The following is a 23348-nucleotide window of genomic DNA, read 5'->3' on the forward strand; positions in this document are numbered from 1 at the left end:
ATAGCATAGATGTGATCCTGAAGGAGAAGATGGGTGTTCAGTTAGTTCATCCAGCTCCAGTAGCCCAGCACTCCCCATCATGAGTATAAGCCTCAATGTGAAGCAAGAGACCTCCTTCTCCACAAACCATGTGTGGGAGGTCCGTGGTTTCATGAGAGACAACGAAGGAAGAAAAATGAGTGCTAAAAGGGAAAGTGAGTCCAACAGCAATCACAATTGGGTGCTCACTCTTTAGGGCATTTTTGTCTTAAGATTCAAAATAGGCTATAACTGCCAAGGAAGATATTAAAATGCTATGCCAATGTTTTACCTTAAACTATGATGATGATGATGATATATCACAGATGATGAAAATAGCTTTTTAGGAATAAAAGTGATACATTCGCACATCTTTTTTTCTTAAAAGTTCAATTTTGTAATTCCCGTTTTAATTACTGACTGGAACCAGAGCAAGAACTTGCAAATATTTTAAATTCTGAAACTTCTCTCACTTTGTGGTACTGACCTTCCAATAGCTCGTCCTTTCATCTGGTTCCATGCTAGGAACTTGAAAGGTGTCATAGGGAGATAGCTGAAGCCTGAAGCGATCCTTGCCTCCCTCATGGAATTTAAGACACAACTCCTGGACTTTTAGAGGATATAAAGGTGACAGGGCAAATATAAGAAATGGGACAGAAAACAGCTGAATTTTCTAATTTTTCTCTGCAGAGGCAGGTAATGATCAAAGGAAATGTATTACATAGTGAGCACTTCAGTATAATAATAAATGACATCTCTTTTCCCACTACTTCAATGTGCCAACGCATTATGTGCCTTTTTTGTCTTGTTTAGTCAAATGGCTTTTGCCAACAAAATGGTTTAGAGCAGAATCAGAGCAGTAGAATGCCCAGAATTAGAGCTGTAGAATATTAAGCACAGAAAGGTAGTTGGATGGCTACAAATGTATGGCTGGATGTGTGTGAAAGTCTGAATACTGCTCTGTTGTAATTACTATCAGTGGAAACGGCTTCCTTGAGCTCTTGGAAAGTCACTTGATCCGTGATCCCAAAAGCTAGCCAAACTCTCACTGAAATCAGTGCAACCATTGTGTGTTTAAGAAAAATTGCAAAACAGGTTACTACCAGATATAAACTCAGAGCACTAAGGAGGCAGCCTAAGTGTACTGTTCTCAGTAACCTCCCAATATAGCAGGAGGCAATTAAATTCTCTTTTTGCTGGCCAGAGCACTGCTGAAAGCACTGCTTGGAGGACTTCTGCAAGCTGCAGTAGTGTTATCAGCTATTACTGTATTCTGTTATTGTATCCCAAATGCTGCAGCATCACTATTGAGATTTGAAGCATTTTGGTTCATTATTATGGGATCCTAGATGCCTATCTAAAAAACAAATTTCCCTCTCCTAATCCTAGAAAGAAAATTGGTTCCCTTGTGCTTTTTAATTTCCTCTTTTCCCTTCAGAACTACTTGAAACACAGTTCCCTCTGCAATGTGACATACGGTAAGAGCCCCATGGCAAGTTTCCTGCTGCCACCACTTTACCTCCTTCCAGTTTCTGTTTGTGCATTTTGACCTGGTTGGTTTCTAAATACATGCAAATAAGTAACATTGTAAAAAATATATATGACTGGAAAAGATAGAGAGAGAGGAACAGATTTCCACATGGAATATCAATTCTGGCAACTTAGTAAATTTGCCCCAAATTATAGTTTCTAAAATTGTTTAGAAATTCAGGTTGTATTCAATAAAATGAGAAATGTGGAATTCAAAGATAGGATAAAGTCAAACCATACTATCTGGTATTGTCACACAGAATATTTTGACTTTTCATTTCCTAACTGGTCATTTCATTCCATAATTAATCATTTCCTTTCCTTTTCAGAACTGAGGCTTTTTAAGAGTAAAAATAAGATGAAAAAATCATACACTGTAAAGAAATATTTGTTTATAGTATAACTAAACATTTCAGGCTAATGCTTGTAAAGTCAATTAATGTTTCAGGTTGATCCAAACCAATACTTATTTTATTTTATTTTTTTTGTTTCAGCTGCTAAACCAAAATCTTATAGTTACGTATAAGAAAATCTCCTGCCTCATGCTCTCTGCTCCAGGTGCATTGATCAACAGAAGCATTCTTTATCTCTCTTATTGCCAGTCTCCTAAAGTAACTGAACTGAAATCAAGTAAGTAGATAGTCTTCACTAAAATTAGTGTTTTCTTTAACTCATATATTTTCTTCCAGGCATTTTAAGAATTTTGCAAGTATGAGTGACTTTTACAGGAAAGAATGGAGTTCTAACTACAAAGGAGATCTTTTTTTTTTCCTCCTGCCATTCCTTTTTTGCTACATTTTTAAATAAAAATGGATAAATAGCAATATTTTTAAAAGCAAATATTACAGCTCTCTTGCAACTGTCGAAAACTGTTGCAAGTGCTTTTCTAGCATATAATGTACATTTTAAATAATGAAAACGATTTCTTTTTAGGCCATAGTCCATTTTTACTTGTAAAATGGAGGCCATTTCTTTTACTATAACAAAGAGCTAATACCCTGCGTTTTGACCTTCTGAAATTCACAATTTATACTTCTAGAGATTCTCTTATTTGATTTAGTTATAAATATGTTGAACATAGAGGTAAAAGATGACAAACTCTAGATTCAGTAACTTAGATTTACACACCAAAATAGTAAACCCTGCATCAAAAATCAGAAAAATTTGTTGAGTGAAAATGTCACATTTCTTATTTCCTAGTTTGTAACTAGAGACAATTCTGAAGAAAGTGAGAGAGACCAGAGGTAAAAGCTGGATTAACTGTCTTCCTCCCAGCCCTGAGAAATTTTGGCAAAAAGTTTAACAGTCATATCACCTCTTTCCACAGTATTCTGGTACGGATAGATGCAACGAAGGAAGACCGAGTTATTTTTGGCCAGAGATGATATTGAGGAAAAAAGTTATGTCTACCTCTAAAGCTGGCTAGCGATTTGGGAATGAAGGCAACTGTACGTTGTGGAGAAACAGAGCTCTACTGTTAGGCAAAAAGAGAAAATGAAAGAGTGAGAAGGAGGAAGGGGAGCCACCTTCATGAGAACTCCTCAGACGGGATGTTCTGAGATGGTGATTATAAGTGAAAGAGCCACTTGCGTTTAGCTGACTTCTGATCTGTCTTCTGAAGCACTCTTTCAGTGCTTTTTCATTTTTACCCTCAAAGGTATTTTCTGCAACAAGTTTTTTTTATCAAGCTTTCAGGCCAACAACTGAGTAACACAGATATTCCACAAACATAACAGTATGAAGGGAAAAGGTTCACATGAGCTTTTCCCTTAATGCAAGGGGGAAAACTGAGGCAGAAGTAAAATCATTGTTTTTTGCTGATATTATCTACTGTGACCTTAATGAAATCATTTAAGCTCTGGTCTTTTCCTCCAGAAAATCAGGGTCACCTTCACAAATGACCTAAAAAGTACTGTGAATTCAGTTGTCATGAGCTACTAAAAACTGTGGGAATGACAGGGATAGATTTAATAGGAGTGAAGGGACAGAAAAGTGATTCAGCAGACTATGACTTCCCGTTAATGCTGCCTGACTTGGCACACCCTGCCAATGGTTTGAAGTTGCACAGCTGCACAACCTCCGTAATGCATCCCTGAATGAGCAGCACAGAGCTGAGTACCTATCGATAAATACATGTATAACTATCAAATGATGTTGAACGATGACATTAGATGCTGTATTCACATTAATTCTATTATACCAACATAAGGTACCTACAAAGCACAGTGAGTGCAATTAAAAAGTAAGGAAAAAAATCTATATAATGCTTAGCATTAAAGTTTAGTAGGGGAGTTATACTCATCTGCATTTTATAGTGAAAAGGCTATCGCTGCAAAGGGCCTGGTCATTTCTAGTTTCGTTTAGGCCTTAGAGCAAAATATCAGCATCAAGAATGTACTCATTTGGCGGAAAAAGTGTGTTGTCAAGACCTTGTACACCTTTATCTGGGAGCCAGTAACCGTATACCTCATTGACAAATATCTTCATTTTGTTATCCACAGTCAGAGAAATATCAAAAATGTGAAAGGTATCTGTGTCCCTGACAGTCAGTAATGATTCTGCCAAGTAACATCCACTTTCTTGGGAGTATCTGTCTATAGTCCATCATATCAATTTCTTGTCAGCTTCACTTGCCACCAAGAATATTTCTTGCCTCAGAGCTGCTAAATCTGTTTAAATTAAATTGTCAGGAAGAAATTGGGAAAGGAAGGCTGTAGGAGGTAATTGCTTTAACTTTACCTCTATCACTGCTTTTAAATCCATCCTTGAAAGCAGACATCCCAGAGATAACTGCCTGCTCATGGAATTAAAAGTAGTGAAGTGATCGTACATGTGCCCTCTCTGTGAGTTAAATGAGGTCTGATCCTGTGCTCGAGCATTATCACCCCACAATCATCATCTTTCATCCACATTCCTTACAATTTTATATGTAAACATAGACATAGAGCAGACTCCAGAGCATCTCTTGGAGAAGAAGGTTACGTTAACATAATCCCAAATTCACCCTCATGCATTCTGGATAGATTTGGCATGGGCCAAGGCAAGCTGAAATCCAAGCCTTCTACTTCACCAGTACAGTTAACCAGATTTGAATCTTTTTACTTTAAGCTTGAAACACAGCTTAGCTAATAACAGTGTAAATGGAATCATTCAACTCACACGTTTTGGCATACCACCTCTCCCTCGACTCCAAAACCTCCTCCATACCAACACAGATAAATTCGTAAGGTCCCAAAAGCTGCAGTGGCTTCAGAGAGAATGAAAGAGAAAACCAAATAAGGACCAGGTTGGCCATAAATGTGAAGCACAGTGCAGGCTTCTGTCAGTCATGCCAAGTGCACACGTTCTGCAGGGTGTCTATGGTTCTTGCTTGTCACTCAGGCTTTTCAGTGAGGCTTTATAGCTTCTCCTCCCGATAACCAGAAAGACAGTTCATGCTCCAAACTTGGCAGCTCGGAAAGCTTTGCAGTCACGCTAGCATTGTGTTCCAGCTCCTCTTCCAGCAGGCCACGGATGTTAGAAATTCTGAGTATATTTCTCTCTGCTTGAGTATCATCCACCACTCCTATCTCCCTCTCTTTAGGAAAAGTCTTCACAGGAGGCCACTCTGATGCCCAGTGTGACAAACTCCAGTAGATTATGCCAAGAATTAAAAAGGTGCCAGATGCAGCACTGAAAGCTGTGGTCTAAGTCACGGTTCAACCCTTTCCTAGTTATTGTTCAAAAAGTATTCAAAGAGACCAATACAGAGAACATTATATATATTGTCAGGTGAATCATGACTGGAGTGACATTAACCAGGTGGGAATGCCATTTACTGATTTGTTTCCTGCGACTGCTTTGCCACCATTACTATATCCTGTGTTATGATATCGCACAGCAAGTGCTATACTACCATTCTCCTTGGTTTGAGATTAGAAGTGATTCCAGAGGCAACGAGGGCTGGTTTGTTAAAAAATTATGTTAGATGCAAAATTCATGACAGTATTTCTTTCTGAACCAAAGAGCTTCTGGTGCATTTGGTCACACTCATGTTTTGATGGAGCATCTCATTGTTCCTATACACACAGTAAGGCGTTGTGAGACTCCAGATTGTCAGTGTGTTAAGCAGGAAGAAAAAGGAAAACTACACTGAATGTCAAGGCAGTTTCCAGTTCTCTGTTTAATTCAGGATTTTGCACACTTTACAGCTTAGAAAGTAGAAACACAGCTTTTTCTTTACACTGCCTGAGGTACTGGTCAGAGTTAAGGAATGCTATTACGTAAATACTCCTGTAGAGGTAAAGCTTTAAAATTCTTGCTTTTTTTTTTTTAATGTTCTTTTTTTCTTGGTATAAGCATTCTGGACACAGTGTGCTTTCAGTCTTTTCCATATTTTTCCATTCCCTCTGATCACAGTCATCCCACAGTACAACCACAAACTAATCGTACAGCCTCGCACTCTGAGAGAAAATCCACCCAGTCTCTGAATTCATAACCCCAATTCTGACTAAACCTTAATGCTTCATCCTTTATAATGTTTCCAAGTTTAATGTATTTTTGCTGTTTACTGTGCTGAAATTTTTTTCCCCAGGCCGTTATCCTTTCCCTCCCAGGGCTCTGCAACCTCCATCTCACTGAGCTTTCTAACATCCATCTCACACTCTACTTCCCCACTGCGCTTCACTGAAATAGCCCTTCATTTGGCAATCCGTAGCTTCTCCTTTCTACCAGAAATCCAGTGAGACACAATAGGAACATGCATACGAGAAGCCTGTGATCATTGTTTGTAATAAGAAAACAGTATGTCAATAAAAGTTGTTCATGAATTTTTAAGTCAGTCATGATAGAGAGAATAAATGAGGGAGAGAAAGAGAAACCACTACTAGTTAGGTAAGTTTAAAAAATATATCATCCCAAGGTTAAAACGCTGAGGTCAAAAATCTGTCTCTATAATTCCAAGTCCTGCTTCTTATTTTAAAAAGTCAGGCAATATCACACAGCATAAGCCATAGACTGCAGCAGCTACATACGTTCTGTTTACAAGGTATCTAAAACTTCCCTGATTACTTGTCTCTCTTGCTTTTACAAAGTGCTTGGAAGATAAGATGGAAGTCTCAGGTAATAAAAAAGATAAAAACAGATTAAAGTGTGGGATGATGGTGGAAATCTCTCTTCTCTGCTGTTTAGCAATCACGGGTGCATGACCTCGGATGGGCCTTCCTGACACAAATGTACTCCTTCAACTGACTGTAAATCGTCTTGAAAGCTACTTCCTGCTTGTGCCTGCTTCCAGGTTGTCTTGATGAAACAGAAATAGCTCATTTAGGTGTCTCCTCTGCTCAGCAGCTGACCCAAGTCCCTCTATTATGCTCCTATGGTTGCAGCAAAGAGCCTAAAGTCCCTCTATTATGCTCCTATGGTTGCAGCAAAGGTTAAGTCTGTGGAGCCAGGAACCGATACTTTCATGCTAAGTGGGAATGACCAAGGGAGTCATAAAGCAAAAGAGACAGAACATGACCTTATATGATAAAAGTGGTCAGCAACACTCAGGTCATAAAAAGAGTAGAGGCACAATGGCAGTGTTCTTTCTCCAGATAGTTTGTTTTCATTAGGAGAGGTAGGGGTGGACCTCACCTCCTGTAGTGATAAAAAACAAAGATGGCTGTAGTGGAAAGGATATTTGCAGAAGAGAAAAAACTTTACGCTATAATGTGGGGTAGAAGTTCTCATTCTTACTCTTTATCTGTCATTTTTAGGGTGGTACCAAAACTGTGACAGAAAAGACTGTAAAAGGTAACAAAAAATGGCACCTTTCAGCTAAAAAATCATTCATGAGAAACAAAATACACATTCAGTCAACAAAACATTTCCTCCAGGGATAATGCTAATAACTAGAAATCAAAATAAGAGGGGAGAGAAGGCAGTAGGAAACTCCCTCAGCTACTATTTAAAATCTTTTCTGTGACCTGTGCATGCAGCCTTGCTTCCCCTTTCTAAACCCCAAATTTACTGTTCTTTCCGTAAGAAGCCATAGAAAAAAAAGGTAACTAGAGATGAAACTAATCCTTTTTCTGTTGCAAGCCAGGTAATATCTATGTATCCTGCCATTCCTCCATCCGGTCTCCGTGGTTCTTACACATGAACACTAATATGCACAACACCAAAGTGCCATCTGTGAGCACTGCTATGTCACCGGCTGCCAATTATTTCACATAAGATGAATTGAGGCTCTCACATGTTCCTAATGGAAAAAAAATTAAATGAGAAGATAATATTTTGTTTTACTCATGTCTGTTGTCTTTCTCTATTGAAAAACAGCAGTTTCTATTTTCTCAGCCTGCAGCAATTAGAATTTGTATCTGCAGTGCTGGAGATGTTTTCCCTCAAAGGTTTTATTCCATTTTGTGCTATTTTTCTATCAACAGCAAAATCCTTTACATAAATATGGAATAATCTTAGGATTTTAGAGCAAACAATTCTGCACCCATAATGTACTTTTTAGGTTATAGAGCAATTTGGGGAAGCTGAAAGAAGCACTTATTTTGAAGAATAACAATTCTTCCACTGCTAACAGAAGATATCTAACCCAAAACACATTGGCTTGTTTTTATAATTACACAAAACAAACAGTATAAACAATATAAAATTTAAAATTGCTGCTCTAAATGGCACATGTAGAAGTATGCTGCCTTTTTATACATAAAATTATTAACGCTTTATTTATCTCAAACTATTTTTATTACACTGCTTGTAAGCAGCATAGTAACAAAATAGAGAAAAAGGCTTTTTCTCGCAGAAAAGTTAACTTTTCAGTAAGTTTCAAAGAAAATCTAAATCTATCTGGAAAATATTTTTTTCCTTATAAAAAGACAGTGCTTTTTGAATCTTAAGCAGCTTCTTCCATTTTTAGCCAATTGTAGATATAAAAGATGATCTTGTCATTTTCCATGTTGTCTGTATTCTGTTGACTGATGCATTTTGTTTCCTTGTAATATATTCTCACCCTATGCACCTGAATAAATTTTGCACCTTTGTTCTGTGTTATCTAAACACAGATGGTCATCTCAGTTTTCAGGCAGAATTTGATTCTTCCTTGGTGGTGAGGAAGAATCCACCACTTCATTTCTCCCCCCTTTTTTTTCTTTCCTCTTGATTTTCTTGAAATAAAAAGCTAGAACAGGAAGCCATGATTCATTTGCATCTGTTTCTGAGCAGATTGTTATAATATAAGACCAATTATAATTTGATTCTCCTCCTTACCCTGCTCCTCTCGGTAAAAATAACCAAACATACTTTGTTTTTACTACCAAAAAAAAAAGTAATATACTGATAATTAGCTAAAGTTCATTGCAAGATCCAGTTTATTTTCAGAGAGGAAGTGCATATCTCCTCACATTATCACCATCAAACAGAACATGACAAGGTTTCCCTGTATTCTTCATATATTTGAACACTTTGCTTTGATGGAAGCAGCCCTTTGGAAATTAGAGGACTGAGTATGTTTACTGTCCTTCAGCTTTTGGTCTTTTTATGAGATTGCAAGTTACAACTGTAGTCATACCAGTAAATATATGAGCTGGCCTGTACATCGTTTAGATGGAACGCACACAGTCCTACCTCAGTCTTACCTCACCTGGTCTAGTTCTCACATAGCTGGAAAACAACCTGGCAAACCTTATGAGGGTCAAGGAGTTGTGGTTAAAAACTAGGCCAGGTAAAAGAAACAACTGGACAGATTTGATTGTTCCCCTCTTTGCCGATAGGCAAGAATTAAAAGAAGAGAGACAGAGAGAGAGAATTAATGACACAAACTAAGAATTGAACTGACAGCATCACTCCATCCCCATCACTCCATCCTGCAAAGACTCTAAAACTGTCATACTACTCATTACAGAACAGTTGGCAAGAATGGAAGTTGGAACAATTCTTAGCCTGGACATCTATTTCACCGCAAAACAAAAAACCATCAAATCTCTCACATGAAGAAGATAACTCTCTCCTTAACAGCCAAAAGATTGGGGAAAAGGAGAACTTTATGCTCAGCCTTTATGCTCGGGAGGGAGCTGAAGACCCATGCTCAGACTAGGAAGTGGTAGACCCAGGCAGCAAGCAGCCGTTATTTAATACTGACTTGTGAAATTCATGGCCATTAGTTCTCTACACTGACAGAAAATTGTCTTTGTTTAAGATAGAGGAGGAACACTAGCTAGTTTCTATTAAACAGAGATAATATTCAACTCTTACTGTTCTGACCTGCAATATTCATGTTTTTGCCTTAGCTCAGCAAATTGAAGGTGTTTTAGTTCCGCAAACATTTAGTTGTTTCAGTATGACGTGTCTGTTGGATAGCACCTGTTTCATTTGTGATTCTCAGTATGCCTCTTTAAAAAGATACTGATTAGTTAGCACCACCTGGAGCCTGTGCAAACATTGCTCTTTTCTCACTGAGCAAATGAACAAGTTCAGCAAGAAAAAATTCCAGCTACAAGCAGGAGAGGGAGAAGGAAAAGGAGGGTGCCCAGCAAGCATGTCCGCAGCAGAGCAAGGTGCTGGAAGGAGCAGGGGTCTGAGCCAGCCCCTGTGGAGATGGAGATAGAAACCTCCCAAGAGCCAGGGGAGCCAGGGGAGCCCTGTGCAAAGTTTGATGCAACCAGGAAAGCCACATGAGCTGACTGAAACCAAACCTAAAAGCAAAGATACACCTTGTAAGACACCAGGAAAAGGACAATTTGCTAATTAGTGTCTTTTGTGTTCTCTCTGATCTTTGAGTTTTGAGTTTTCTTCATCTTAAATTATGGGTTGTTCTATTTTACATGCTAATAAAACCTAGCTTCTTGAGTTTAAATGCCTTGTGTGTCATCTCTCTTCAGCATAAGAAAAAGGCTTAAGTGATTCATCTCAAAGCTTTTGCCAAATTGGTGTCCTGTCACCAGATGTATCAGGGTAATTTGTGAGTCCATTCTTGCCAGGATCAGATCTTAAGCATCAGAGTGGGGTCCCCTGAACCCTGACAGCACTATAGGTAGCTAAAGAATTAAATCCTATTCCGCTTTCTTACTTTTAGATTCAAGATCTCTATCATGTTGGGATGAGATATATCTTTATCTTTTTACAACTTGCTGCATGCATAAACTTAAAAGTCTAAGCCAATTCTTACTTGGGGTAAAGGGACACTTGCTCCAAATGGAGGGCCCTCTACCGGTATATTCACAAAATTTTCCAGCTGGGAAAGCCATGTGGTGTATATTAGAGGAAACTGTGCATGTTCTCCACTCCAAGTTGCTCTCCTGGTTCTGTGCAGCAGAAGGGCCATTTGTGTGGGACATCCAGCTGTCAAGCAGTTTGGTTAGATTTTCCACTTCAATCTGCTTTCCCTCGTTTCCAGGTGTCTTTTCCTCGGTGTCCCAGATGTCTTAATTAAGTCACTGCATGGATAATACTAAAACTTCCTACATATCCTCATCTTCCCTATAAGTATCAAGGCTGCCTAACACTTGAATTCATTTCCACTCATTCCCAACAAGCATACAGAACTGTGCATAAACAGTAAAAGACCTTCCGCAAATGACGACTCTTCTCCTCTGAGCTGTATAATAGACGAAAGGGCATGTGTGTCTAAACACACGGTTAGTTTTTCACCACTATAAAATTAAGGTGTATGTCCATACGCTCTTTATATAGCACATGTATATGTGCATATATGCATATAGATAGCATATCATAATACATTGTAAGATGAATAAGATGAGCAGAGATCAATTCTTCTCTTCCTAGTGGAAGCTATCTTAATAGCTAAATCCTCAGAACCCAAACAGAAGGACAGAGAGGCATTATTTTTTTCTTCCAGCCTCATATGGAGATGAGAATCTATGTTATCAGAGATCAAGGTGGCTTGTTGCAACGAGGTAAAAATCATGCCTGCAACACAGTATTGCAAGCCCTAACAATTACCGCATGGTCATTGCGGGACCAAGGACCAAAATTTTCAGAGGAATTTGTTAGATTAGACACATATCTAGTCCATCAAAAAAACTTTCACTGCAAATACTGCTCTGTGGTCTGTAGGTCTTATCCCAGATGTGAGATAATCCGTCTCCTACTCAAGATATGTCTTTGCTGGCAGCAAAATTCCATTCTGCAGAAAGACTGCTGAGAAACCAAAAAGAAATTGCTGTAACAATACTACAATAGTGCTGCACATGCGATCCTGGGGCTTCCATGGGAGTACTGGGCATATGGTTGCATCATGGTGAGGATGGCAAAACACTTCCCTAGCGCTGCATCCGCAGACCTAGGACTGCTGGAGTGTCAGAATGAGAAAATTGAAAGGAGTGTTGCAGAGGGACACTGCAGTCCACTAGTGAGTTCAATCAGTGCTATAAAGATTGAAGTTACTTAATGTGGCAGCAAATTATTTCAGTTACCTGCTGCGACAGCAGGATTTCAAAGAAGATAAACCTAATGCTGCCAGTGAGTTTCCGAGATGCTTCTGCAGGGTACACAAGAGACATCTTCCTTTGCAACTAGGGTTTCCCAATTCAAATTTAAAAAGGAGATGCACCTCACAAAACCTCAAAATGTTGACATAATACAGTATATAGCATAAGTATTTTGCAAATTCAATACACAAATCACGTTTCTATGCAGACCTAGGGGATTTTTAATAAACTCTCCATTGTCAAATACATATTTTTTGGCAGTTAGTCAAAAGGTGCATCTACATTAGTGTTCTGAAGTGTCTTTCCTTACTTAAACCATTACCATACTTTGGTTCATATCTGCAGTCTTGGAGCATGCAGATAGGTTTCCTTTTAAATGGAAATGAAATGCAAATGTCTGATCTAGAAGCACTCTTTTGCATCCAACAGCTAGCAGGAATTCAGTCCAAGGCACTGCACTAGAGCTTATGCAAAATAAAATCCCTTGAAATTCATATAGCAGAGACATTGGTTCTGCAACACTTTTTCTCTACAGAAAAATGCCTTTTGGGCTGCACTGCTTAAGATGTACAAAATTAAAAAAAAATGTACAAAAACTTTACTTCCATTCATCATTTTTGTTATATTTGAAAAATATAAATTTTTCTGTCCAGACAAGGGCTGTTTGGAAACGGGTTCTTCCTTTTTCCCACATAACTCGGTGCACAGTTACTGTTAACTGGAGCAGCAACTTCTCTGGTTACTACCTGCTAAGACAGCACTGAAACTTGGACCGAACCCTACTAAGATGGAGAGTCTGACTTTTGTGTTCAACTGTGTGCAGCAGAAGCACTTTTGGAAATCTGCAGTCTGATGAGTGAATTATATTAGTACCCAGAAACAAGGATAATACTGGTAAAACGCTACAGTTTGTGACAAATCCACTTTTGGAGGTTAGGGTTTTTTGTTATTTCTGTGGTTGGGTTGGTTCAACTTTTTCAAAGCAGCGGCGTTACTAAATTGATGTTGTTCTTGTATTTTCATATAATTAGCTTTTTCATTGGTCAATTTCACTGAATTTTTGGAAGATGCATTTTAAGATAAATAGATGTGTTTTAAAGCCAAGTTAGAATGATCATCAGGTAGTGTAAACTTCTGTCATTTAGGTTATGCCTGGTTAGTTCCTTCTTATATCACAGTTTTCTTCTATGCAGAGAACACAGAAAGGACAGTTTTTCCAATAGTTTTTGCAAGCTGTAGTAATTTGCACTCTTTCCAATTACTTAGCCTGGTAAAATACAATTCTTTTTCTTGCAAATGCTCATCATCCTTGAGAGTTTTGATCCTAACACATCCAATATTAGAGACGCCACCAAATTACCTAAGGGCTGTTTCGCTGGAGATTTGGTGCTCAAATACTGCAACAGTGGCTAACAATATAAAGTCAAGCAAGAAAAAGAAAAGTAGTATCATAAGATGGTGAGTGAGGGGTAAACTTTCCAGACGCAGCAAGAGTCGTGTAGACTAATAGCTTACACCTTCCCCACACACAAGGGCATAGCCACGCAGTAGAAGGCAAACTAGGTATGGCTTAACAGTCTCCACAGTTGTCTGAGCTAATTCTTTCTCTTTAAACTTGGATAGCAAAAACATCACATACTGTCATCTACTGTCAGCTTATTCGGGTTACTTAGAGGTTTCCAATGATGTAATCATTGCCTATTATCTGTTTTTAAGCTAAAATTAGATGCCAGTCTAGTAATATCTATTTACAGTGAACCGTGATTTGGCTTTTACAATTTAGGCAGCTTTTTATCTCTTGGCTGATCTGTTAAAACACTTTAACTTAACTGCAGTATGTTTTGCAGAAACTAAACCTGCAAACACAGATGCGGAACATCTTTATTTTCATAATATCTCAAACATCTTTAAAATAACTAAAGTACATTAACCCCCTCTAATTTTATTACCAATAGGTTGAGAGCTTTGCCTTTCAGAAGATACAAAGTCTCTACATAACAGTACAGCTGTGCTTGAGAACTAAGTAAAATAGCATACAACAATTCTTAAACATTAGACTAATCTTCAAAGTGGTGCAAGTCTTCAGTAAGAAAATGTTCATTTATTCTTATACTCTAAAGAAAAGAACATATTTAAACCAAAGACTCAGAAAGCACCCAGAATATCCAATGGCAAACTAGTTTATACTCTCAGTTTCAACCATGCCAAACATTTTCTCAGAAATATTTCTCTTCTCACAGTGAGATTTGTATATTGTTGTTAGGAAGAATTTTGCAAGATGAAATATGTAACATTTTCAGAATTAAATGAAGCACAATATATTCTACATGAGCAGAATAATTCTGACCTACTGACACCAAATTTCATACTGTCAGACATCCAAACTAGAACATTTGGGCTTTACATGATTCCTTTTTCTTTTTTTGTACTACTTAAACATGCAAGGTGCTAATCACCCTAGTACCATCCAGTAGGCACTGATTCTCATGGTGAAACTTTAAGTATGTGCAAAAATTGAGTAATAAACAAAATACTCACGAAAAGAGTAACTTATTCAATGTAAATAAGCATTCAATAGTTAGCTGAGTCAGAACCATAATTTTCAGCCTCCTGTTTCAGAGTTACAGTTCCTTGTCACAGAGGGAAAATCAGGACAGTTTCAAAAAAGAAAATCCCGAACATGCTGAAAATGGAAGACCTGAAAATGGAGTAACCACCATTTACACCAGAGTATCACAGCTGTTGCTAAAAACTTTGGCTAAAACTCTACTTCCTTGAGCACACTATACATTCCTAACAAGAACCACTTCTTTACATATGTGTTCAGTAAGATGTGATTAGATAGTTTCCTACTATCCTTTGAAAAATTTGCTTGACCGTTTGCTCATTCACTTAGTATCAAAGTGCCAAACTTATGGAAAGCAACACTTAGTTCTCTATGGACTGAACACAATGGAAACAATATAAAGGCTTAGGTGCAGTTCCAAAACCTCCAAAGTAAAAAGCTGGCTCCTTTCTTGACCTAAGAGATAAGTCATATTTACTAACATAGAAACGTAAATTATTGCACTGTATTTCTCATACTAATGCTGATATTCCAGTTGCTTTGTTATGCTCTCAATCTAAGGACTATCTAGAGATGTTCACAAGCTGCGCTAAAATGCTTATGTATAATTTTGTGAACTTATCAAAAGGCCTTGCTCCTTTAAGTTCTCACTTCATCACATCTGTATCATGAAGGAAATCAGCATTCTGGGAGGAGGCTAAATTCATGTGCATTTTATCCTACGGAGAAGAAGAGTACTCTATATAATGCTGCAATCTTTCAGCTATAAAGCCTAGGGCCATGAGAATCATTGAGAGATTTCTTATTGTCTTTCAAGTAGACAGTGGATAGAAAACTACCAGTTTCACTCCATTTTTACTTCCGGCCAGTTTTATGCTTTTAATTTTTCTAAGAGTAAGAGAATAGAGCTTTTTAACATGCATTTTTTCTCAATTAGCAGATTAATGTGGTGGATCAATCTCACTTAACTTCAGCCAGCCAGTATCTGCCTCAGCTATGTAGGCTTCTTTTTTAATAGCAAAAAGAGATTGTCAGCCCTAGGAATTCAGACTTTCAGTAGAAGTTAACATTAATAATCTTACGTATAGAAGATAAATATTTTTTCTGTGGAAAAGAATGTTGTAAAAGCTGCAGAGCCAAACTGTTTTAAGTCAGGAAGACTGGTAGCATAGAGTCAGGGTTTACTGCAGGATGAAATATAGTTTCTGCTGAGCCCATGATGTTTTAGAGTATAATAGAGCTATACTTTTTCCCAGGATTTCTCTTTGAAAGTATGCTGTAGGTATTTGTTCAGGATAAAGCCAGAGAGAGAATGGTCATTCTATGAAAAATGTTTCCTGACGGTAGCTTGCTCTTTGTTGTTCATTCTTAAAACTCTCTCTCAGTTGCACTCCCAGAGTACTTACATAATACTATGTGAGCAAAGCCGAGGGAGAGTTTTAAGAACTCATGAGAGCCCTAATACTCATGAGAGTGCTTGGTGCATTGCGTGAACAGTGCCGTATTTTGAATAGCAATATTTAGGATTTCTGTATTTTATTAATTCTTACAAGGGAGGCAACACCAAGGTGCACAGGGAGTTTTGTCAGATTTGGCAGTTGTTGCTTTGCCAGGCTCTGATTCCATATGTTGATTTTATTTTGATGATGAGGCTGGGGTGTAATCTCTTCTCCACTTGATCACTTTTATTTGGGCATCTTTTACACATGCAGAGACTTGCAAGCAGGATCGTACACCGCTTAGGAGTACATAGCATTTAGATATTTGGCTATTACACAGTATAAAAGGCCGGAAGTAACATACATCTCAGCATGCCATTACTGTGCTCATCTCTCAAGGCAGGAACCCACTGAGTCTCTGCCTCTGAGGTTGTCACCTGCTGGGGGCAAAATGCCAGCCTCTGCAGCTCGGTGGCATGGGCTTCTCCCTGACCTTGCTGAGTAACTAAATTCAGACTGCGCTAAAGGTCTTGATATTCTCTGCTTTAGTTAGTAGACATATGAAAGCTATACTAGCAGTATTTACACCACAGGGAGAACTAACATGAGTGGAGCATAGCACTGAAGGCTGTGGATTATGGGCAGGCCAAGAAGGGAGGTTTCTCTTCCAGATATGATCTTTTAGTATACAAAATTTTAAAATAAGTTTTCATAGAGGTTACATTTTAAGAGGCTATGTTATAGGAAAGAGGTGTTCACCTTTGAGGTATTTTGTTGTGGTGGTATTCTGTGTGGCTATTCTTCACCTTGCCTTACACAGTGAAGGAAAGCAGTCAGTCTGTAGTGAGAGACTGATGTCTGCCTCCTTTCTGTCAAACTTTCAGTGCAGAATGAAACAATGATCTGAAAGGACGGAAGAGGAAAGTGTAGTTTCATGGTCAGAACAGCAGAATACTGTCTAAGAAAATTGGAGCTGCTGGACAAGTCACTTCAGCTAGATGCTTTGCATGTACATTCTTTATTTTTCAGATGTGTGACTTTGTCTGCTCTACCTCCTGACAGCGTTTGAAACCTAGCTCTTGTCTCCTTGCCACTTCAGCAAAATTGCTTCCCTTTCTAAGCAACATGTGTGTCCTCCAGGGGGATTACTGAGATAATGGTAGAAACATACTCCTTCCTAACAGCTGTCACATGAAAATCTAGTTTTACACTTTTTTTTACTAGATTTTACTGTAGTCCTGGACACACCTAATTGCTCTGTGAGATGGTAGATGTCTGATCAGTCACATGCGGAAACCTTGTCAGAAGCTTCTCGGAGGCTTGAATAACCTGAGTTTTCTTAGTGAGACAGCTACTTTAGCTGTTTAACTTTAGCAAATGTTGTAACAGCATTTTTAAAATATAATTTATAATGGCTATGAATATGTTAAACTCTTGAAGAGCATTGTAGTACAGAGGCCAAACTAGAAGGAAAGGGGCTATATCCAAACAATTAAACTCTATTAGCCTCCGAACCAGGACAGCAGCACACAATTTCCTTTGGAAATGGTTCCCAGCCTGTACTACCTGGCAGAGGCCAAAATCCTTATTCTATTTTAAAAGGTTAGATGATTGACCTCCAGAAATTGGGAACACCCCCGGCACAGTTTAATTTACTACCCTGGAAGAAATCCTAGTACCCAGATATGGGCCAATATTCTCAGGACATCAAAAGACAAATACAGCACCAGCCTTCTTCCTAGATCAAGCCCTAGCCAAGTTTCAAATCACTGTACCCAGAGGAAGCCCAAACTTTTCAAATTAAAGTTCATCAGCATTATTCGTAGCATTGCTAAACATAAGCATTTTTTCTAGCTTTTTTATCAGAAGTGCAGAAACCACTTACGTGTAAGTTTTTCATCAGGACTACAACCACAACAAAAGCCAATGAAGCGGTCTGGAGCAAACACATCCAGCACGCAAAATTTCAGTACAAATACTTAAATTTGTTGAAAGCACTAACAATTGAAAATAAACACTCATAATGGGCAGGGTCAGGCAAATTTAATAATAAGCAGTGCTACAGCTCTGCGATTTATGCTATGAGTCATAAATCAATCATTTCTGATGATTATATTTCTTAATAACCTTCCTAGGCTAGTAAAACTGCAAACATAGGGTGCATTTACACGTCAGTAATGCTGTCATTTTATCATAAAGTTGAGATCTAAACTGTTTATAAATCCCTTGACTTCTGTTGACTCATCGTTAATAAACAGACTTGAGCTCCAACATCTGGTATTTTCCATTCCCTTGTGATCTGTTTAGATAGATAAATTGATTAACCTTGATGGAACCCAGCATGCATTGCCGGCACATGAAATAATAAATTAATGAGTTTCATTTATTCAATTAATTCCGGTTATTGCTTCAGCTGTGTCCTTAGGTGCAGCTTTGACTTTTATCCTTTATTATTGACACCTTGAAAAATGTGGTATGTAGTGAGTCCAGAATAAAGCAGGCCAAAATAGAAGTGATCTAACTCTGGCCTAATCTCCTTAAAAATTTTGTTAAGTTCAATGGTAGCTCAGTGTCACATCCATTTGACACTTGTATTTCTAAACAGGTCATAGTAAACAGACTAACGCTTGATTTTTTAATTTTTTACTATTGATTACTCCAGTGTGCTTTTTTCTCACTTCATGTGAAATTGTTTATACTGTGAAATTAGGAACAGATTGATTCTGAACAAGGTAAGTCAGAAAATTATTTTCAGCAGTCCATCTGAAGTCTAGCGTAGAGCTGTTAGTTGGATTTCAAGTTTAGATGATGTAGAAGAATTCCAATTATGTATATATATTGACATACCACCATGTATGTTGTATTAAAGTATATAAACCCATTGACTCAAGTGATTCAAAGTAAATGTATTATTTACATAAAATATTCTACAAATGTAAAACCAAATCCTGAGAAACTCATCCAACCAAAAAGAGAAAATGCTGAATGAAAAGTGATCAAAAGCAATCAGAAATTTAAGATTTCAAGTTATTTTACAGCACTAGTCGATACGATAATTTCGATTTCTGAGTTTAATTTAACTTCCAGTTGGTACTTTTACAGCTCCCCACGTTTTTGATAATTATCTGCTAGTACTACCTACCAGAGGTAATGATAAGCTGTACACACTGTTTGCCCACAAAATCAGTTGTGATGGAAAAAGTTCAGCACCTGATAGGTTCTCTTCTGAAATTATATTTGAAGATTAACACATAAGCAAAATAGTATTAATATTACTTTGCCTACAAAGCTACAGGGTATCACGTGGATAGAAGTACACCTGCATATGTTGTGTGAGCAGTTTATGACCATTTCTTAAACCTTAAACTATAAGAGATCAATGTTTGATTAGCTGTTCTCAAGTAAACATCAGAGTACACACACACATACACACACACACACACACACACAGAGCACAGGAAGAATCTTTTATACAAAAGCCAGACTCTGTATAAATATGATTTTCTGTTCATATTACTTAAACAGTTCCCTGTTAGATAGATATGCATATGCCCCTTTCAAAATTCACTTGCTATAGCTATTCAAACTGCAGCCATCATTGTCACGCCGTTTCAGTGCATCAGATTAAAAATGTTATAAATTCTCATTTTACCCAGTTAAATTCTGCAAAAAATGAAGTGGCATTGTTTTAGACTGGCACGTCCTAAAGAACAGAATATTAGCAGATATTTTTCTTGCCATTCTTAAAGAATAGAGTTTTTTGTTTTTGTTTTTTCCTGAAAATCAACAAGGTAAGAGTTATGGCTGAGAAACACTAACATATGCTTTTTATTGTAATCACTAGAGGACACGGTTCTGCTCACTGGAAGTAGGTCAGGACTGAGCAACCTACATCTTGCTCTTGTCTGTCACACCAGCTGCCATGAATGGAAAATAAGACTTTCATCAGGTAAAAATGGTGTTTTGGAAGAAATATTCATATTCTTAATAAAGAATATTCTCGTATTCCTACATAAAGATAAAAGCAAAAGAGACAGAGAGGGTGACCCAAATCAGAATAATCAATGCAGAGAGAGCATTTCCTTAAGATCTAGAAGGAGATCCGGGAGCATAGCTTTCAGATTACAGCAGAACTGAATACGTGAATCTGGTGAAAAACAGCACTGACTGAGCTCTGTCAAAAAATTTCATCTTAGGTTTGAGAAGGCTTCAAGAAGCAGTAAAATTCATTAGTTCTTACTGCCATATAAGTAAGAACATACATATAAAAAAAGTTTGAATGAAATATGCATTTCCAACAAAAAGTATATTTCAAGAAATTGCTAACTTAGTTATAGCAATATTTATTAAGTAATCTTTCCACCTTTTTTTATCTAAGTAAAATTACTGATGTTTGTAAAGGGCTGTCAGTGAAAAATTCTACCACAACTAAAAGGCTACTAAGGGAAAAGAGGTGAAATTTTGCAATTATTTTTAATTCACTTCTTTTTGAAACACACAATTATGACAAAATTTTCACTTGAGTGTTGAAACTCAAAAAGTGTTGATCAGCTGTATGAAATGCAAAAGAGTCCTAAGCAAATGTTATGCATTTGCTAGTTTAAACTGCTCCACTGAGTAGTTCGTAAAGATGGAAAATGTGGCATTTCACGATTAATAGAAGACTGTGGATAGAGTCCATTTCAGTTTTAGTTAAATTATCAGACCATCATCTGCAGAAAAATCTGCAATTCAAAACTGCTAATAAGATGAGTTTGCTGCCAGATGACCATGCAAAACTATATTGAAAAGTTAAAAGTCACTTCCATTAAGTAAGTAATAGGGTGTTAGGCAGAATCTCAAGCAGCATAAGATGATCTTCCTTCATCTACATGATTGAGTATCAGTTTTATTTTGAAGAAATCACCGATTCAGCATGCAGATCACATGTAGATTACAAATTTGAAATGCCAGAAATACTAAACTTTTTCACATTGTTGGACCTTCCTGGCTAGATTTGTGGTTACTCAAAGCCTACTGAGAGACCCAAATCAACACCTTAATGTTGCATGCAGCTTGTTTTGCAGGAAGCCAATTATTTTTCAAAGACCAAAACTGTTACCATTCCTATGAGCTTTATTACCTTGCCAGCTGCAACCTACATCAAAATTCTGAATTCTGCTCTCTGAAACTGAGGGATATTCAGCATAATCTGTGTTTATCCAGTTCAATTTACATTCAACACCACAGCAAGAAGGGAGAGATAACTGAACAAGAGGGAAGGGATGCCGCTGAATGCCAGATAGCAGAAGTTTGGTTGCTTCTGAGCAGCAAATCTACCCTTAAGCAGATCGCTCCATCAGCAGAAGGTCCATATCTACCTGGCCACTTAGAATAGAGATGTTTACTAGTCTTAACGCCTGACTTCAGCTTCTTACTGTGTTTACTGTCAGGCCTCGTTCTTTCACCAAGGTAATTATACCTTTCTGTTCCCAGTGTGAATCCAGCTTCCATTATACAAACATTAATGACCTCTCAGCTTGTGTATCGCAGCAGGTTTATGTTAGACTACCTGTATATACCATTCATATAAATCAAAAAAAAGAGGAAATAAAAAATCTTGTGAAGGTTAAATGTAAGTATTTGTTAAGGACTCGTCAAAATTGGAAAGGACAAAAGGGGAAAAGATACCAGTTTATTAACCACACCCTCATCTCTTGACATTACAGTGTTCTTTTACTTACCTAATTGCTTGTCTTTTCCATATGAGTCTAATTTAAATGGAGCTTATGAGGGGCTCGCTATCAGGATGTTTCTTCAAAATTCTGAGTAGCAGGAGGTGACTTTTTCTTTACAACTTTCTTGATAGCTGGAGGGCAAGGGCGGAGATGTGTAGGAACGGGACAAAGATACAGAGTAAGCAAGAAAGGAGTCATGTTAACACATCCTTTCCTTTACCAAAATTCTCTTTCGGCCTATGATGACACAAATCCACTAAAACGCATTTGCACCAAGAGTTAATGGAAGTAGATCTGCATCCTTAACATACTGGCTGGGCAAAGTACAGTGAACAAGTGGAAAAGCTGCACATGAGGATAGGTCCTGTAAAAATACAGATATCTTATTCATTAGGGTGTAACATGGCCAAATTGTTAGAATAATTTTACAGGATTAAATGACAACAAAAAATTAACAAGGAGGAAGCGTTCACAGTCTTTATGCTTTCTTTCTGAGTGAAAATAATATGTTCTGCTGGTTATGATAACCATTTTTTACTGTCAGAGTATGTTATTTATATGAATTGTCATCATGGACATTCTGGAAAGAACAACATATTTCACGATAGACACCTAGAAAACATTTATTCTGCCTGAGAATGGCCACAATCAAATGAAAAATGCATTTCTCAAACTTGGATGATGACCAGTTAAAAAGTATAGTAATGTTTCACAAGATACAGCTTTCCAGCTATTAGCAACCCACAGGTCGGGCTATTCTGCAATGATACTATTTATTGTTCTTGATATCCTTTTATTGCCATGCTTTTTACTCTTTTTTTAATTCACTGTAGAATAGTATTCTGTGTATCTCATTAATTTCTGCTTTAATTAAAGTTTACAGTTTTGTCTTTTCAAGTAATAATACCAGATTGGCTCACTAGTGTCAGCAAATGTACAATTAAAAAAGCGTGAAAAAGAAAGTTAGGCTTTTGTTCAAAACAAAATATACCTTCTACTGACCAGTTATATTATTCTGCCAAATGTTCTACCAAAGTTCTTCCAAACCTGAAGGTCCTACTATGGCTTATTTATAAATCTGTACAAGTTTAGTGATGGTATGAATGAATGGGAGGAATAATTCTTCTAAAAATAATTTTTTTTAGCTTTCTATTATTCTAGTTTTTGGAAGACAGTTAAAACCAATTAGGCAATTAGACAGGAAATAGCATCCATCCATAACATCCAACTTCATCACGTGTTGGAAACACACACCAATTATAGCTCTGATAATTATCTTCCGTAACCAAGCATGAATAAAATAAGCCTCCCATTTAAATAAATAATTCATTTTCACATGCAAATAATTAAAATCTTAGTTTCTTGCATTTGCTTCTGAAAAGCGAGCATGCTCAAATGGGATAGAAATCATTTTAATTAAGGGGAAACAAATTTCTAGTTTTATGCGTATAAGAATATGTAGATGTGTATGTACATACATATAATAATAGACCTTTTCGTAATAACTGTTTTTATTAACTTGTAGTTCGTTCTGGGATTCAGGCTACTGGGAATCACAGACTATGACCTAGAGGAGGACAGATCTGAAGGACCAGATAGTTTATGAGAAAGATGAGGCCTGATACTGATCCAAGTGTGTTTGAATACACAATGGCAT

Source organism: Struthio camelus, chromosome 4, assembly GCF_040807025.1.
Source record: "Struthio camelus isolate bStrCam1 chromosome 4, bStrCam1.hap1, whole genome shotgun sequence".
Taxonomy (NCBI): domain Eukaryota; kingdom Metazoa; phylum Chordata; class Aves; order Struthioniformes; family Struthionidae; genus Struthio; species Struthio camelus.